Source organism: Lates calcarifer, linkage group LG5 (genome assembly GCF_001640805.2).
Source record: "Lates calcarifer isolate ASB-BC8 linkage group LG5, TLL_Latcal_v3, whole genome shotgun sequence".
Taxonomy (NCBI): Eukaryota; Metazoa; Chordata; class Actinopteri; family Centropomidae; genus Lates; species Lates calcarifer.
This window is the reverse complement of record NC_066837.1, coordinates 1,571,458-1,590,720: the sequence shown is the minus strand read 5'-3', so window position 1 is coordinate 1,590,720 and position 19,263 is coordinate 1,571,458. Positions and strand designations below refer to the sequence as shown.

Genomic DNA, 19,263 nt, shown 5'->3' with positions numbered 1-19,263 from the left:
AGTGCCAGCCCTGATCAGAGCTGGTCCAGGTCTCTAAATGTTCAGGAAAGGAGAGAATGCCGTCCCATAATTCCTTGTGTTATAAATAAAGTTAATTTAAAAAGAAGCCCGGTGTTAGTGCCGTGGGATTCTTTCTTTTCTTGATTCCTTATCAGTTCTTCTTCACCTCATTTTCCTATCGAGGTCGAGGAGAAGTGAGAGCTGAGGTCAAAGGTCAGATGACGGAAAACATGATGGATCAATGTGAGGAAGCTCGGCTGACGTTTAAGTCACTTCCTCTTCTCTTACAGGTGGGCGGGGCCTGATCAGGACTGACCTGGAACACCTGGAACCTGAGCTCTCAGTGAGTATAAAAACCTCCTTTAACATCCACACACTCCACCTCATCCACCACAGCTTCATTTATCTTCATGGTGTCTAATTTAAAACCAAAAACAACATTTCAAACTAAAACAACATTTCAAACTAGAGATTTTTGCTTGATTATTTATAATGTGAAAACAGATCAGCTCTGTGAAGCAGTAAAACACAAAAGTGATCAGTTTTCCATCAGTTACATGAGCAGCAGTGGAAAGTAACTAAATACATTTACTCAAGCACTTTGCTCCAGTATTTATCAGTTTACACTACTTTGTGTGCATTTCCTGCACATTTCTGTCACAGCTTTGATTACAAGTTAATAATACGTCCTTTAACTTTCTGTTAAACCAGGACTTTTAATTGTTTTGAGGCATTTATTAAATTTTTTCCCATGTTTTTGGATGTGAACGAATAATAGGGATTTTAAAAAGTATGTCTATTAAAGTGCTTGAGTTGTTATACATGTCTGACAACATGATGATAGGATTCCTACCAGAGACAGAGCTTTTTATTAAAGAGGAAGATCCAGAAACATCTCTATATATCTCTACCAGACTCCATAGATGAAAAACAGGGATTTTAGGAGGAGCTGCTGGAATACCACTGCCTCCATCTGTTAGTGTGTCTGTGTTTTTTTTTCTTCTTTTACTCAAGTAAAGAATCTGATTACTTCCTCCACCACTGTATAATGTATATATATATTACTGTTACTGCTTCATTCATCCTCCAAGTAGTAGACGTTTATTCTGTTACTTCTGTCTGTTCTCTTCAATTAACTGATCATTCATTCCCTTTGCGATCGTTATTACTTTATCAATATCAGAGGGGGCTGACACTGACCAGCTGATTAATGATAATGAGAAAAGATCAATAAAGTAAACTGCCCTCAGGGTAATAATGGAAGCAGCAGATTCCTGCGCTCTCGGCCTCCTCTGTAACCCGGTGTGTGGACCATAACTCAGACCCTGCAGACCTGGAGTGCATCTTGTTTTCAGGTTCCGACGTTTGATGTATTCGCTCTCCAAGTGCCTCTCACTTCTGAGGCCGTGCTGGCTGAAGCGGGGGCCTCTCCTCGAAACAAACGGCGATGGGGAATCTCTTTGTCGGGGCCGTGCCTAAGCCTAATCTAATGATTCAGATGACTGGGGGCCGTACTTAGCCGGATAGCCACTGGCTCGCTTCAAACAAGCCGCTACGGGTGGAAGTTTCCCAAGGATTAACACTTAAAGAAGCAGCAGAGGAAGAAAAAAAAAGAAGAAGAAAAAGAAAAAAGAGAGCCGGTGCCTTCCAGGGAATCCCCATTAAGTCGAGTCTTGGAGTGCCAGAGAGGAATGTGTTTCTGCTGAGCTGTGATCCAGGTCTGTTTCAGCGCTAATGGAAAACTGGGCTCCAACATTTTATCTGTGACTTCTTACAGAAACATGGCGGCGTGGTTTAATTCCTGTGAAGGAGGATTCCTCTGATAAACATAAATCTGCACCGTCAGACAGGTCAGGACAAAAAATAAGGAAGAATGAGTCTAAATTAAGATAATGACTGTAATGAGTTAGGTTTCATATCAGCTGTAGGGCTCAGACGTTATTACTGTAGGACAGAGAGCTCTGTAAAGTTTAGGTTGACAGTTTGGAAACAAACTGGGAGATGAGTCACAGCAGGAATTGTTCAGGTAGTTAAACCTGTTTCTACTGAAGTGTGTGTGTTCACATGGTCGATGTTTAAAGCAGAAACTTGTCACCGAATCACAACAATGGCCTAAAAATGTGGGATGCTGTTTAAAGATGCTTCAACAGCTTGATGTTGGACTCATGCTGCGTTCCAGTTGTACTCAGAAGTTTCAGCTGGAACGCCTCCTGAAGTCGGAAAGTCGGAGAAACTCCACCAACCCTGAAAAAGAATTCAAGACTCAGCACAAACAAACATCTCAGCACCTTTTATTCTTCTCTGAGGTGTTCTGATTCTTCCAAAGAGCAACAACAACAAAAGCTTTTCTGACTTTCTGACTCAAGGTGACGTCGCTCTCTGTTCCGACCTCCGATAGAAACAGAACGTACCATAAATACGTACATCTCAACCACCTTAGAATAACTTCTAAACTCAGCCTCGTCAGTCTGCGTATAACTAACAGGACTTTACCTTTTTAAACCGTGTGCAGTGCGTACACCCAACTCTTTCATGCTGTGTGGGTTAAAATGTTGGGCAGAGTTAGGGTTTGGGTTAAAACAGCTCTCCTGCTGCCTGTGCAACAACCTTTAACCACCCAACACCATCACCTCAGAACATGACAAGAAGCTCCCACAGCATGTTAATAAACCTTCGCTGAGGAGTGTGGTGGAGCAGCGTTTCTGCCTGTAACCAACACTGAGTGTAAACTGTTGAATCCCCTGATCCATTTTCAGTGACTTCTCGTCGTTATCCGATCACTCTGAAGGCGTTTTGCTAATTGAGCTTCACGCAGGGAGGGGTTTGTTTGTGGTCGACTTTCCCCCGGTGCTTCAGTAACGAGTCGGTGCTTGTTTATGGGTGCCGGCTGTTTGAGGAGCCCTTCGGTGCTGCTGTCACCGATTTGACTGACAGGGCTGGCGCAACACAGGGAACCCGGGATTAAAGTTGGCTGAGTGTAAACAAACACTGAGGTTTTTTTAAGAGCAGGAGAGTCCAGACTCTGGGGATGTTGTTGATAAATCAACAAAGAGTGGCTCTAAGAGAGACGCCACAGCTGCAGAGAAACAGTAAACGTAAAGGTGCACACATGTTTCAGCTTCATCGGTCTCCAGGTGAGACTCACCTCTTCCCCCCTCCATCGCCAACTGATTGTAACTGATGTAAACATTCAGTTATATAACAGGAAGCTGCCGGTGCCTCTGTAGCCTCGTGTTGCCCACGTTTCCTGGGTAGTTTTGTTGTTTTTCTTCTTTGTTTGTTGCAGCCAGAAACTGGAACGTCAAAAACACAAAATCGTCCTGCAGAGGTTAAAGGTGCCCTGTGCAGGTTTTGAACACTCGTAGCGCCACGTGCTCTGATTAACATCCTGACATTTTTTAATGTAATTCCTCAGATCTACAGATCTGCAGCTGGCAAACCATGCTCTGTTGTGAGGAAACACCTAAAGGTTAACTTGAACCTGGGCCTTATTTTCTGATGTTTGACAGGTGAATCCGGCCGCTGCTCATGTGCTCAGATTGTTGTTCTACATTTTTTATTTCAGCAGCTCCTCGTAAAATTCCTGTTTTTCCCAATGGAGTTTGGTAGTGATATATAACAGTTGCCTCGATCGTTCAGTTTGTTTGTTGAAGTATTCAGATCGAGGCAGCAGTATTCCAGTAACTCCTGTTCAGTTCAGTTTGTCTTGGTCAAGTAAAGGGCACACATAGAAATGATGGAGGGATGGAGCAGGCAGGGATGTTGAGGATAAAACGGATCACGGGCAGATCTGATAGCACTCGTCTTATTCACAAATGTAACAGGGGATATGCACTAATCTTATTTATTTAAGAGCTTTAGGGGGCTCACAATGAGAGGCTTTAGTCTAAGCAGAGCTGCAGCCTTATCATTAGCAGAGAGGGAAGGCGATTAAGAGCAAATTATAAAACAAAGAATTAAGTTCTGAGAGCCAATCTAGATGAGATCTCCGTTAAATGGAATCAATTTGGAAAAGTGCGATGACGACATCTGGACCTCACAGCGAGGTAATGTTAATGATTAGAGAGAGGAAACGAACATACGTACACCTTCTCTCTCTCCGTTCTTAAAACGCCATCTCACACTTCCTGTCGTCGTGGCCGTGGATGGATTTAAAAGTAAAAGTTTGCCAGTGTCAGGTGCACAGTTGTTATGGTGCAAGAACCTTTATAAATTTCACTTTAATGCATTAAAAAGTGAAAATTAGTTTAACTAATTGTCAGTACCAGACTCCATTGACAGAACAGGATTTAGGAGCTGCTGTCATCTGTCAGTGTGTTTGTGGTACTTTTACTTCTGTAAAGGATCTGAATACTTCCTCCACCACTGAAAGACAGTTTTCCTCCTCCCTCAGTTACATGAGCAGCAGTGGAAAGTAACTAAATACATTTACTCAAGTGCTACACTTAAGCACAATTTCCATATACTTGTACTTTGCTCCAGTATTTTAATTTTATACTACTTTGTGTGCATTTCCTGCACAGCTTCTTTATGTCACAGCTTTGATTACAAGTTAATAATATGTCCTTTAACTTTCTGTTAAACCAGAACTTTAAATTGTTTTGAGGCACTTTTTAAATCTTATTTCCCATGTTTTTGGGTCTGAATGATTGATAGGGATTTTAAAAAGTATGTCTATTAAAGTGCTTGAGTTGTTATAAGTGTCTGACAACATGATGATAGGATTCCTACAGAGACAGAGCTTTTTATTAAAGAGTCAGATCCAGAAACATCTCTATATATCTCTACCAGACTCCATTGATGAAAACAGGGATTTAACCAGGAGCTGCTGGAATACCACTGCCTCCATCTGTTAGTGTGTGTGTGTTACTGTGACTTTCAGTGAGGAAGAAGTAATCATGATTACTTTACTGAAGTAAAGTACCACACAGTAACACAGACACACTAACAGATGGAGGCAGTGGTATTCCAGCAGCTCCTGGTTAAATTCCTGATTTTGGAGTCTGGTACAGATATATGTAGTGATGTTTCTGGTTAAAGAAAAAGGATCTTCCTCTTTAATAATGTGTGTGTGTGTGTGTGTGTGTGTGTGTTGGGTTAATTTAGTGACTAATTAAAGTAGAAAGTGACCGACTGGGTGAAACGTCAGTGTCCCTCTCTCTCTCTCTCTTTTGTCATCTTTAAAGTGGCCGTAGGAGTGTTAATAATTTGACCCCCTCCCACCACCACCACAAAGTGTCTCTTAAGTGAAGGGGAGTGGGGGGTCGTTTGAAGACTGACCCTCCCCTCTTGTTTCTTGCCTCCCCCCCTCCTCCCTCTATCCCCTTTCTTCTTATTCTCTCTTCTTCTGTTGTCTTCTTCTTCTTCTATCCTCTTTCATGCTCCACGGCCTCAGCTCCTCCTTTTCAATCTGCTCGGCTCAGCGGTCGACTCTTACAGGACGAACGGACTGGAACTGTTGCTGTTCCCTCTCATGTGTGGGTGGGAGGGTGGGGGGGGGTTTAAGAGGTGTCTCCTTCATCCTTCCTTCCTTCCCTTCCTTTCCTCCCTCCTAACTTTGTGTTGGTTGAGTCTTGTTTTTCATTTTCTTTCCTTTATGGACGTTAGACAAACAATATCAACCCAAGCCACTTTCATGCAGTTTCCTGCTTCCTTCCCTTCCTCCTCATATTTTCTGTCATCCCTCCATTTTCCATGCTTTCATCTTTTTCTTCCTCCTCTCCTATGCAAACTCTCTGATATTTCCATATGTCACTCACCTGTCTCCTGATGTCCATTTATTTTATTTTTCCTCCGTCACTGCTGCTTTACATATTTCTGTCCTCCCTCCATCAGAGTTAATTCTTGACCTCAGTCGTCCGACAAATTAAAAAAATAACTCAAGATCCAGAAATTAGTTTATTCTTGATCTTATTCTTCAAGCTTTATTTTTATATGTGTATTTCCATGTCCCGTTTATTATTATTTATAGATCAGTTTTAACCAAAAGCATAAGTGGAGTGGCTTATCTTGTAGCTATACATTTGTACTATTTTACCTTTTTTCCAGGTAAATTTGAGTTTCAGACATGTAATCTCCTGCAGTCTGGTGAATTTTTGATGCATGTGAATCACAGTGTAACCTACAAACAGAAAGCAAATCAAATTGTAGGACAAATAGTTGAAAATATTTTGGGAAAATAGTTTATCTTAACAGTTTTCTGAAACAAATAAGTAAATAAAATAACTAACTACAATATAAACTGACTTATTTTCATCACACATGAACCCAAAACAAACACAGTATTGGTTTTAGCCTTAAACATGAGCTAAACACACTTGTTTTCAGTAAAGTCCACAAGAGCAATATCACAAATCATCAGAATTCATTGAAAGCAACCTGTTGTGACATCTTTAGCACCATTAGCTAGCTAGCTACCCCTGACCCACCTGAACAGCTCCCTCTCTGTGTTCAGGACCTCCTGATTTACAAATTAAGCACTGCTAGTAAGCCTAGCTAACTAGCTAGCTAACACTAGATTGAATTGGCTAACGCTAGCTAATTAGCTAGCTAGCTTGATATCGTTTAGCTGATAGAAAATGCCACTCGGAGGCACTGCTGTCCCACAGGTTGTGAACAGACCGGTTCAACAGATATGTGAACGTGGTAAATGTGTTAATATGTACCTAAGGTGATTATGTGATGGTTTTGAAGAAACTAAAATGTTCCTCCCTCCACTGAGAAAGAAGTTCTGACTGTTTGAAGTTAAGACTTATTTGACGTATTGACTCGACCGTTGATTGATGTGTCGCAGGTGGATTTATGTTGCGTTTAATTCACAAAATAAAATCATTTTCATTGAAACGTCAGCCTGAGAGGGAAAAATTACAGAGGTCCAGACCTCAGCAACCTCATAGGTTTCTATGGAGGTGGTTATAACCACATAATATGAAAGACGTCCGGGCTGCCAGGCTGTGAAATATCCCTTTAGCTGGTGTTTGTCCAGTGTAATATTATTTAATTTATAGCTGTTTTATTACCAAAAGAATGAGAATGAGAAGATTTTACCAATCTATTCTAAATGAAAACCTGTGAGACGTCTTTCTTTCTTCCTCCGCTCCTTCCCTCCTTGTTTCCAGACAGTTACATATTTTCCTGAGCTCAGGGAGGCTGCAGGCGGTGGAGCAGCAGCAGCAGCAGCAGCAGTCGTCTGGTTGTCGGCTGCCAAAAATGGAATTAAGTCAGTTGCCAGGCTGGATAAGGAATTGGATTCTCTTCCTCTTCTGTTATCCCTCTGGACCAGATCCTGTTTCCCCCCGAGGGGAGGGGGGGGCAAAGGGGGGAGGAGGGGTTGGGGGGTTAGCAGTGGGGGGGTGGGTGGTACGACGAGGTTAGATCTCTGCCAGGTCGCTGTCACTGGAGCACCTCGGTCGGCCCACATCAGGCCACACCTGTCCCCCCCCCACGCCCTCAGGATTTGTGTCTGGGCAGCAGCTGCAGCTCCGGCCGGGGGTCTGAGTCTCCGGACCGGGCCGAGGTCTTCTCCACGCCACGCCGGCTTATTTATCTTCACGGGACGCAACACCTGGCCGAGCCTCCGCCCAGCTGGACAATAACACTGCTGACCGATATCAATAGAGGCTTTGGAGTTTCATCACAAATCTCTTAGCAACCGCAGCCGGCACCATAATGGAGGAACTCGCTGGGTGAAAATAATGTGCAGCGAGCACGGCATCCTGGGTAAAAGGAAATCAGAGATAGTGCTGCATTGCTGTGACTCTGTGCGTAGTTTCTGAGAGGAGAGGATGGATGGATTTCAACTTTCTAAAGGCCGATTGTTTCAAACGAAGTCACGGCTGAGAGGCTGTAAAAACCTGTTCATAAACAAACAAACCTGAGTTATGCTAAGTTAGAGTCAAATCCTTTAACATGTGGGTCCTGTGATTGAATAAGCACCCTGGTCACATTTTTTAAAGCAGACCATTTCACATCCAGCACAACGTGAATAAAAAATGTGAAATGCCTTTTGAAAAAAATTACGTTGCTTTTTTGCCGTGTGTGAAAGTACTCATGACAAAAACAGTAGTTTGGAAAAATTAATTGATGTGTGAATTAATTGCATGAAAAAAACGCTGTTCTTAATGGTGTACGAAAAACGCGCCTATTTCCTTCAGTAATTTAGCATTATCACTACGAATATTTGCTTTTCACACCACGTCATTTCTTACACATCCATCTTCCTCTTCTTAAGGCGTAAAATGACACGTGAAAAGCTTAAAATGCGAAGACGTGAAACGTGAGTTTGCACTGTTTATACGCAAACCCATGAAATCACGAAACAGTCACGGCAGCCATCTTACTAAGTCTGTGACACTCAACACTCGAGTTCACGAAGTACTGATGTCGGACGTTCTAACGCGTGGTGGCCTTTAGACAGTCAGTACCAACAAACATCAGAAACACAACAAATCTTTTCAACCACCTGAAAAGATAGGAAATGATAGGACATATAATACTTAAGAGCCAAAAACAACAGCTAGTGTTGCTAGCTATAAATATCATACTTGCTTTATATTAGCATCTGTGCTAGCATCAGACAGATTTTATATGTCTGCTCATGGAGCTGATGTCCTCCAACATGGCCACCATTACTCCCCCAAAAAACTGACTTTAAGAGTAGCTGGGTGTAAATATGATTAATTGCTTTAAATATTCAGAGGTTTGTAGAAATCAGGTGACTCTTGGGCGAGAATAACTGATTGTAATTTGTCGTTTTTCCTCCCCACGTGTCCCTTGGCTCTTCTGGTAAAAGTATTAAACTCCGCTGGATGAGTCCCTCTGGGGAACAGGGGGTATTGGGGGTGAGGGGCTTCTGAAATGGACCATTGGACCGTCTGACCATCGGATCTCCTCCTCTACTTTTTCATTAGAATTTTTTTTTTTCCATTTTCCCAAGAATGATTTGGAATTTAAAGTCCTCTATAATTGGGCCTATATTTTCCCGGCCTGCCGCGGCTGTGCTTATCAGCGAGGGGTAAGAATTAAGACCACATAGGGAACCAAATAACATTTTTTAAAAGCTGGGAGACTTAAGTAGAAAATTGGCTTAGCATGCAGATAGCAAAGTCAACAATGGGAACATATATCCCAGCTCGGAGTGATTGAAGTCCCTGTCTTTCTGATGAACAAAGTGTTTGATTTTCACCACGGCTCTTACATAAACTGCTAACTTGATTTCACACCCCGGATCTGAGGGTGACAACAAACACTTTAATTAGAGGAAGATGATGCAGGGGAAGGGGAGGGAGGAAAAAGGTGATAGACGGTAACAAATCCCCAGCACACTCCAGACAGCCTAAATATACAGCCAGCAAAGCAAAATATAATAATTTCTTCTCCTACTTTTCATATCTTATTATTTTTCTGTTCATTCTGCAGCTTGGAATTGTGAATATTTTTGCATAGCTTAAAGCGCGGGTGCTATCTCGCCCAAACCTACGTTGGTTCATTTGCATCGTCGATGGTTTTGCGCGGGAGGTTTCTGCGAGTCTGGATGAAGGGGGAGCAGGGTTGTGTGTGCTATAATTAGGCCTTTGTGGTTGAGTTTTGGACCGGACCGTGTACCTGCCACTGCAGCCCGAGTGGCCCTTTGAACCAAGCCCCTCCACACGGCGAGATTAGCTTCTTTCAGAGTGCATCCATTCTCTAAGTAGTTGTTTTTATACAAGAGAAGAGAGAAAGGGGATGAACAAAAAGCACAAACCCCTTTTGCTCTTGATGCTGCGGACGTTATTAAGTGGCCGGACAGATCACCAGAAACGATAAACGCCGTCCAATAAACGTGCCAATCAAGACCTCCACCTTTCTCTAAAACCCCTGAAACAAACGACACCTCTGCTCTCAGTTTGGGCTTTATTGGTCAGCAAATAATCAAAGCGCCTTTTTTTTCTCTCTCTCTCCTCTGAAAGGGATTAGAAAGGCGAAGCTTAGCCCGCTGGACCAGATACTAGGGGGGAGGCCAGGGGGTCTCCTTATCAGGGCTGGGCTGCTGGATGCAGCTCCGCTACAGGACAGATTGCTTTCACTGTCGCTCCGTCTGCGGGGGAAGAACAAAGACGCACTGCCGCCGCCGCCATAATGCCCCGGCTCTGGTGGGACACCGAGGGGCTCGGAAAGACGCCTTTATGTATTCATTAGAATGAGCAGTGAGATCATACATGCCTCCACCCCCCCTTGCCTCCCTCTTCTTCTCATCCTTTCATCCATCCATCTGGCCTTCATTTAAAGGGGGTTAATTTCTTCCTGGTATCCTGCTCTCTGTGATTGAGCAGCGTATTCATACAGATACAGAGTGTGAGGCTATTTCTGTCTGTTATGACTCCACAGCAACAACGCCAGTCAATGAAAAGTAAGATAAAGTGTTGACTGACATGACAATAGATAAGAGAAACTCTGTGGCTGCACTATAAACTCATGCATCTGCATCTAAACTGGTTTTCCCGAGTCCTGTTTCACCAAATTCACCTCATGCAAGTTGTGATTTGCAACATCAGATCATTTTTTCTCATTGCGATGATACGTTCAGGGTCCAACTTTGCAGATACATCATAATGTTTCTCCTAATATATATTTACTGGTGAATCTGCAACTGGACGATATGAAAATTTCATGTCTTGATTATCCTGGTCAAAATAATTGCGATAAACTGTATTATTGTGATAATCGTGAAAATATGCTTTAAAATATGGCTCCAAAACACACTGAAATCACTTATAAAATATTTTTATTGCATCACAGAAAAGACACTTTCTTTTTTAGTGAAAACAATCGAACAATCCTTAGGTTATTATAAGTCACGAGATCCCCTTTAAAAAGTAAAGAAGAACAAAGAAAAATACCAACTTTATACTTTGTGTTACGATAAACTGCGTCAAATGAGAAGATGAATTTTCTGTCAAATCAAATAAATTTTTATAGATTTGAACTGTGGCCGAATTAATTTCAGTTAATGTTAAAGTTTAGCTACATAGCTAACGTTACCTTGCTAACGTTGGCTTAATTCACTGGTCACCAAAACAGCATCATAACGTAAAAAATATTTAGATAAACATCAGTGTTAGCATAACTAAACCAACACTTGCTACGTTAACTGTCAGCAACTGCTCCACCTCCACACCTCAGATGTTAACATCAGATTTTAATGCAAACACTTTAGAACGTTCTTAAAACACCGTTCAAATTTTACCTGGTCGGAAAAAAGTAAAGTACCACACAGTAACACAGACACACTAACAGATGGAGGCAGTGGTATTCCAGCAGCTGCTCCGGTAAAATCCCTGTTTTTCTCTATGGAGTCTGGTAGTGATATATAGTGATGTTTCTGGTTAAACAAAAACCACTAAAACTGTTAAACTTCCATGACAATAGTCAGTTGAAAATTGACAGTGTTGTTCATCTGTGTCTGTATGTCTGTCTGTGTGTGTGTGTGTGTGTGTGTGTGTGTGCCTTTCTCCCATTGCATGTCTTTATGTAACACACAGTTTGCACAGAAAGAACTGACAGGAAATCTCTGTAAACAGTGGGACTATAAATGCACTCGCTGGCGGCCATGTTGTTGCTCTCCTGACACCTAACCCCAATTTGCGTCACTCTAATTCCAAGTTTTAAATTACACCTTCTTTCTCTCTCCCTCTCTCTCTCTCTTATTATCTCTCATTTCTCCTTTACTCTCTCTCTCTCTGTTTTAGACCCTCTGGGGTTTTTGGCTCATTTCTTACGGAGAAGAAAGGCGAAATAAAAGCAACATAAAGGAGCGAGGAGCCTGAGGAGGTGGACGTGGCGTAGGGCGGACAGAGCGGCGCCACCGACACACACACACACACACACCGCCACAATCCAGCCGACTTCCTCAGGTCCGCCGGGAGCAGACTGAGACGTGACATGTCAGGTGAAAGTAACCGCAGTTTGACCCGCTGCAGAAGTGTCATCGCTGATACTGGTATGTTTGGACTGACGCTACAGAACCAGAAATGCTTCAATTATTCATGATTTTCTCCTTTAATAACAAAAAGATTATTTTATATTTTGTTTGTTCTTTCTTTTGGTTTGACCCTCTGAGACCAAAACAATCTGCATGGCTTGATACCAAGAGGAAAATACATCTGCTTTTTGTCATTTTTGGGTGAACTGAGCCTTTAAAAAGCACTTAAAAAACACTGGACTCTTCCCAGTCAAAGAGGAGGAAGCCCAAAACTTAAGCTGGATGTCGAGGTGAAGCTTGTAGAAATATGAGTGTAACTGAATCCAATGTTTTCTTTTTGTTGACTTTGCTTTTGCTTTATGTGCACCACAGACTCAACTCCTATGTGTCAAGTCTAATATATACCTGTAAGACTTCACATTTTTATTAGATTTCCACTGAAGTCGCACCAACATCTACACATTTAGAAATATACGTCTTTATAGAGTCCTGGAGGGACTTTCTGTAGTCCAGTCCTGAAGTGAGCATCAGCCTGGTTCCTCCACAAAAAGCCAGTGGGATTTATTCATAGTGTTTTGGATTATTCCAGAAAATAAACAGTGAGCAGCTAAAGTTTCTGATCCTTCAGGTTTAGTTGATCAGATCATCTTCACAGATGAACACCACTGTTCTGATGTTTGAAGTAAGAAGCTAATGATTAGGCTATAAACCAACTACACCACGGTCACATGACGTCAACGTCTCCACCACTAAGCTTCCAACTGGTCATTTCATTTAGCTCTGAGCTCTTCTACAAAAGCCTTTCTTCTTAGAAAGTTAGTGAGAGTTTGAAAGAGCGTGAGTAGAAACACAACCGAGGCTGTAAAGGTGGACTGGTGAGTAGATGGGTTTTCATGTTAACGTCCCCGACAACCTCTGTAGTCTCATTTAGACACTCGTTAGCAACCGCCTTTTTTAAGACACGTAAAAGCTTCAAACATCAGGAGTGCGGGGATTTACTGACCCATTTTATGTTGGAGAATAAAACCTGAAAATGTCTTGAGCTTGTGTTAAAACCACAGACCTTATTTCAGACATTTAACCAGAAACACACTGACTCTGGGACGAGGGAACAGGAAGAGCTAACATGCTAAGTGACTTCCTGGTTTTAGGATCAGTCCTGCAGCTCTCTGTTGGGGTTTTTGCAGCAGTTTGTTCTCTTATGATCAGCTCAGTGCGTTGTGGACTAAACACACTAGACACAGTTTGCAGGGCTGAGGTAGAGATTCATGCTCAAAAGGCCTCAGATGTCCTCATGCGTCTAATCTGGAGATGGAGATCTGATGTAAACTGGACTCTAGAACAGTCAGACCCGGTCTGAAGTAGATCAGAAGATACAGATGAGACGTATAGACACAGATCTCTGACCTGCAGCTACACAACAAATGAAGCAGTACTGATCAGACTAAATATGACCTGGAGGACTGGAGTTCTGAGTTCAGGTCTCACTTGTTAAGTTCTGAGTCGACCCATGAAACGTCTGATCTACGCAACGGATTCTCTCCGTTTTCAAGACTTGAAAAGTAAAAGATTTTAATAAGCTTACGTTGCATTGATTCAGTATTTTCAGAGACTGTATTTCAGCCTGTAGATCAAACCTGATTCATGTTGAAATAAGTTGTTTAGATGCTGTTGATCTGTAGGTTAAATATCTTAAAAACTATCTTCAGCCAAATTTAACAAACTGGTTTCACCTTGAGGTCTGATTCCTCACCTAAGGGCCTGTACATTATTCTAACCATGTAAAACAGAACTAGTATTAACATGGGAGCTTTCGTTCCCAGACTGATCTGTGCACCGCCACAGTCCAGAATTGTGTTTTCGGTGAAAGTGTCCGCAGGATGACGGATGTCGTGTCAGTGCACGTGCCTGGAATGTGAATTTCTAATCAACAGACGGTTGAACTCCTCTGAAATCTGCTTCTTCTGTGTGCAGACTCGTCAATGACGGAGGGAGAGAGAGAGAGCACATCTGTCGGTCGCAGCGTCTAGGTGTATCCAACATGGCCGCGGGACTCGCAGCCGGGCAAGAGGTGACATGACGGCGTGGGCGGCGTCAGGGTGAGTTCTGTGAGACGGCAGACTTTAAAAGGTCACACTCAGACAGAAGAAGACGCGAATGCCCCTTCGGGACTCGGTCTCCTCTGTCCCCGAGGACGAGGGCAGAGTTGAAGGGTTGAAAAGTTCATCCATAGAGGAGGAGAAAGGTGAGCGAGGCAGTCATGCAAAAATCTGACATGAAGACAGGACTGGGGGGTGGGGGGAACAGGATTAGCCTGGGCTAAGGTGACAGAGGACAAATAATAGGCAGTACAAAAGTGAGTGTTTTACAGCGTAAACTGAGACGGTGTGTGCTTCCTTTGGGCTGAGTAATCATTTCCAGACCCTGATTTTTCTACTCTATTCTGTTTTTTATTCTATTTTATCACTTAAGTTTGTGAGTCCACAGTCAACAACATGAATAAACAGTGACAGTTCTACATATAAAGTTAGATCTGACGGCTGCGTGCAGCTCCTTAAAGCTTCTTAAATGAATTTTAACTTTAAAAAGAGTTTTAAAAAAATGTCTTAAAAATTTATTCTGAGCATTCGTTCGGTTTTAGAAACTAACAAAGCTAAAGCTGAAGTTTTGGATCATGGATCAAGAACAAAAGTACTTAAAAGTTCAAAAGTAAATCTTGTTATGCAGAATCGTCGGTGTTGGTGTCTGATATCTGTCGTGGATTATTATCGTTGATGCATTAACACAAACTCATGGAGGTGGAAACAGCTGTAACTGTAACTGATGAGAAGCTGCAGCCGTTGAATAAATGAAATGGAGAGAACAATATTTACCCCTGAAGTGTAGTGGATTACTGTAAAAACATAAAGTAGCGTAAAATAGAAGCTCAAAGTTGTACTAAAGTGTAAATTTCTTATTTAACAAATGTGTGACCAAGATACTGAACACTCAGATAAGTGGAAACGTCGACAGCTCTACATAATGGATAAAATAACCAGAGCTTTATGTTATTTTGTCAAATCCAGCAGATTAAACACCTGACTAATGTAACCATAAGAAGGTCCTGCTTATTAACTGTTCACATCAGTATGGAACATATTAAAGGAGCTGATACAGCCGGGATAAATGATGCAACTAACTCTCTCCCAGTCACTCTTTATATATTGTTTGCCATCATATTGCCCAACCCCGATTTCTTGCACATTTTGTTGTATTCATGCAGCTCCTCAGTGCACCGGAGCTGCATGTACAGTTCGCTCTGTGACGCTGAAGGCAGGTTTGTGCAGAGAGCGAGAGAAATAATGAATTTTTGTTTATGTAAGAGTTGAGTGGAGGTGTTGACCCGGACCGACACAGCGACGTGATCTGAGGCGACAGACGGAGAATTCTTCACATTGTTGTGTTCGTCTGAGGTCAAGCAGCTTTTAGGGTGAAGCATCGCTCCAGCCTCCAGAGAAGAGGACGCTTTTCGTTCCCCCGTCTTCACCATTAACCATTAATCAGCGTAGAGACAGACGGCTCTGGCCCCGCACCAGCACTTTAGGGCGTTTTTTCTATCAGCGCCTTTCCAGGCAGATGGTGGAGTAAGTGTGATTGGCAGGAGAAGTGGAAGAAGCAGCGACAGAGCGGATACAGTTGCCAGGGAGCGTGGGGATGGGGATAAGAGGGTGCGGTGAATTGGGAGGTGTGGGGGGGGGTTGTGGGGCGTGACCACTCTTAATTATCCCAAAGGGTTGCCAAGTGTTGGCGCTCTGACAAAGTTTCAGAGTCGAATGACGGGTTTCCAGCTTCACCCAGGAGCTCGTCGATGAGTTCTGTTTGTGGTGGAGGTGAGTCATGTGTTCCTGACCTGTGTTTGTCTCCACCAACCGCCCTGACAGCCGTTCCCATGAAACAAAACACAACAGTGACGGGGAAGCAGCCGGCGTTTGCTATCAGAGCATCTGAACAGCCTCAGAGTTTTAATCCTTGGTTGAGATGAGTTTCCCCGATCCACTCTGCAAATCCCCGCTGGAATGTGGCCGGGCGCATGTCGCCTTCACCGAGATACCGATCGACTGATGTGGCCTTGCCGAGCGGCCTCACAGAGTGCTCGAACAAAGCCAAACCGCCTCCAGGTCGAGATAGCGCAGGTGCAGTGTAACCGCCTGGAGAGGCACCAAAATGGCCGCCGGGTGTTGGGTTTATAGGGGTGAGGAGGAAAGGTGGCGGCGGCGGCGGCGGCAGCTCGGAGACACCAGGCCGCCCGCCCCTCTCCTGCCTCTGCTATCTGAGTCACGCAAGGAGGAGGAGATAACCGGCCATCGCAGGTGAGATCACCAACACAGAGTTCAACCTGAGGCCAGGAGATGCTCCCACAATGCCCCTTGTTTCCACGCCAGCATCGGCCACGCCACCAAGAAAACCGTCCCCCGATGCAATCGCGTTTCTTCTCTGCTGTCTGTGTTGTTGTTGTGGCGCTGCGAGCTCCCAAAGATATTCATAATCCCCACATTGTTGGGTTCGCAAGACATAACAAACAAAAACGATGAGCTATGGCGCCGCATGATGCCAGCCCAGCCCCGAAAATGGTCACAGTCAGCTCAGACGACCAAACGGACTTGTTTGTCCTTATAAGTTCAGCGGAGGAGCGATGAAAGCTGGAGCTCAGATCCAGCTCAGCGGTCAGAGAACCACATTCCCCACATTCCTCCTCCGTCCTGACAACCTGAGCTGCTGACAGATGGCTTCACTGAGAGCTGAAATTACTGCCAATGCTCACAGGAAATATTATCATCAACAAACCACTGTACTTCCCCAAGCAGCTTGTCTGCAGGGCAGTAATGAACAGAAACAAGCTGGTAACATGCACATAAATATAACTCGGATGCAGCATTCTACTCTTAAAGTCTAGTGAGCTGATACTAAATTTTCTTTTCTATAAGCGTCAGTCGAAGACTGTGATATGGTGGGAAATGGCCATAAGAATTCTTATGCAACATATCTGCATGCATGAATGAGCATGAGTCGATCTCTGACTCTTATATCAGATAAAATGAAGTCAGAGGTTTGGTTTCATCCATGCAAACCCACAGATTCGACCCAAATTCTGTGTGAAAATGAAGATGAAGTAACTCTCTCTCTCTGAACTCCTTTACATCCAGCATGTGTCAGTGTGTGTGACTGTACACTGTGGGTCCTAGTTATTTTTGTCTTTGGCCTCCTCCCAATCAAAGTCATCAGGTCTGATTATCTGAAGGTTGTAAGGATGATCTTGTCAGATTCTCCTGTGGTGTGAGGTGTGTTCAGAGTGAGTTTACCCTCCCTGATCTGCTCCTGAAGCCACCCCGATAAATATTAAACATGTTCAATATTTGTCTCTGTGGATTGTCAAATGGAACGGAATGATAGCCAATCAGGAAGCAGCTGACAGAAGCACGGAAGCAGAATAAACAAGAGACGTTGTCGTCCACCATGTTTGTTTACTCTGAAGTCGTCAGATTTGGAGTTCTGGGAGTCCAGACTCTGGTTGTTGGTGGTGAATCTGTTAGTGTGTGGTGTGGCTGTTCACATCACACACTACAAGAACAAAACTGTGAAATCTGACATTATTTGTCGTCGTGTGTGTGGTCGGTCCATGTACATAACGACCAATCAATTTTTGTCTTCGTGTGGGGAAAACAAAACCGATGACGAACCGTTTCTCGAATTTTATTTTGGAACAATCAACAAAGAATGATCATCAACGTATTTTGCAGACGTCTGACGAATGCCCAGCCCTACTCTATCCTCACAAACTCATCTGTTTTGTTTTTGTATCAGCTCGTGGATGACGTTTATCAAATAGTCAGACAGGGAGAGACACAGACCAGAAGAATTTGTTTTCTTTTCAGCTGCAAAAACAGTCCAAATTTATGTCTCATAATTTGTCAATGGAGGAAACTGTTCAGTCTGAGCCTCACACTCTCCTGTGAAGAGTGTTTCTAAACATCAGAAACTGCCTGTCAGAGAAGGAAGTGATCATAAACGCCTCTACATGTTTGTGTGTGTGCTGTACATGTATGACTCAGGTATGTGTGTGTGTGTGTGGGGGGGGGGTTATTTGGCAGCGTGGGCAGGTGAGCGGTGCAGTCATCCCCGTCCCGAGGCGTTTGCCGGTGACTGACAGCTAAAGCGGAGGGCAGGGAGGACAGACAATGTGGAGTAATGAGAGATGTGGTAAACAGGCTCGGCCATGCCTCCGCAGCTAACGTGACATGTCAGCTCCACGCCACGGCACTTTGTATACACATCACCTGTCAAACCTTCGAGAGGGAACTGAAGTGGAAAAGAGGCTCTCATTAGTACCAGACGATGATTAATATTTCCAACATGTGACAGGTGTTCATGGACAAAACACACGGCTGAAGCTTTGTCTGCTTTCTGCTTTTACACTGATTGGGATGTTTTTGTCTCCATCAATGTTTTCTTGTTGGGAAAGCAGAAAAAATTAATTGGTAAATGTTTATTAGACTTTAGAGTAAAAGCGTGTTGAGGGATGTGGCTTTGCACAACACCAGCTCATCATTTTGTGTCCAATAAGGTCAGAGCATCTTGAAATCTTCACTATGTCATAATCAATTAGGGTCAACTTTAGAACAAAAGAAGAGAATGTGTAATTCCAGTTTCAACCCCCCAAACGGTGAGCGTTCATTCTCTATATATTCTTGAGTTTAATTACTCCTTAAATCTGATCCTTGTTCTGTATTTAAATGAGCCCAAATCTGTAGTAAACAAAGACGAAGTTAAATCAATGAAGAGTCAGCAGTTGGATGTTAGACTGTCCATAAAGATGGACGATGTGTCTCCACTTCCTCCCACTGTAGAAAAATTAAGCCAAACTGTTCCTGTAGATACACCTGCCCGACCAATTGGGGGTCAGCTGTCAATCCTGATGTCATACTCCCTTTTTATAGCATCAAACTAATTAAACTAATTAAAGCAAAACCTATCAGAGAAATTAACTTTATAAATTCTGCCTAAATCAACAGAAACCTTGATGGGTTTTCATGTTAACGTCCTCGACAACCTCTGTAGTCTTCAGTCTTCAAAAGCTTCAAACATCAGGAGTGGGGGATTTACTGACCCATTTTATGTCGGAGAATCAAACCTGAAAATGTCTTGAGCTTGTGTTAAAACCACAGACCTTATTTCAGACATTTAACCAGAAACACACTGACTCTGGGACGAGGGAACAGGAAGAGCTAACATGCTAACTTATGCTCGGGGTTAGGCTCTTTCCTGCA

The 19,263-nt window shown here is 43.2% G+C and overlaps 1 long non-coding RNA gene across 1 annotated transcript; it reads left to right on the top strand.

Moving 5' to 3' along the window:
- The first annotated feature begins 57 nt into the window (after nt 1–57).
- LOC108882537 (uncharacterized) lies at nt 58–14,053 on the top strand. Its single transcript, XR_001960808.2, has 3 exons — nt 58–343; nt 11,727–11,977; nt 13,934–14,053. It is a non-coding gene; the product is annotated as an uncharacterized LOC108882537 (long non-coding RNA).
- The last annotated feature ends 5,210 nt before the right edge of the window (nt 14,054–19,263 follow it).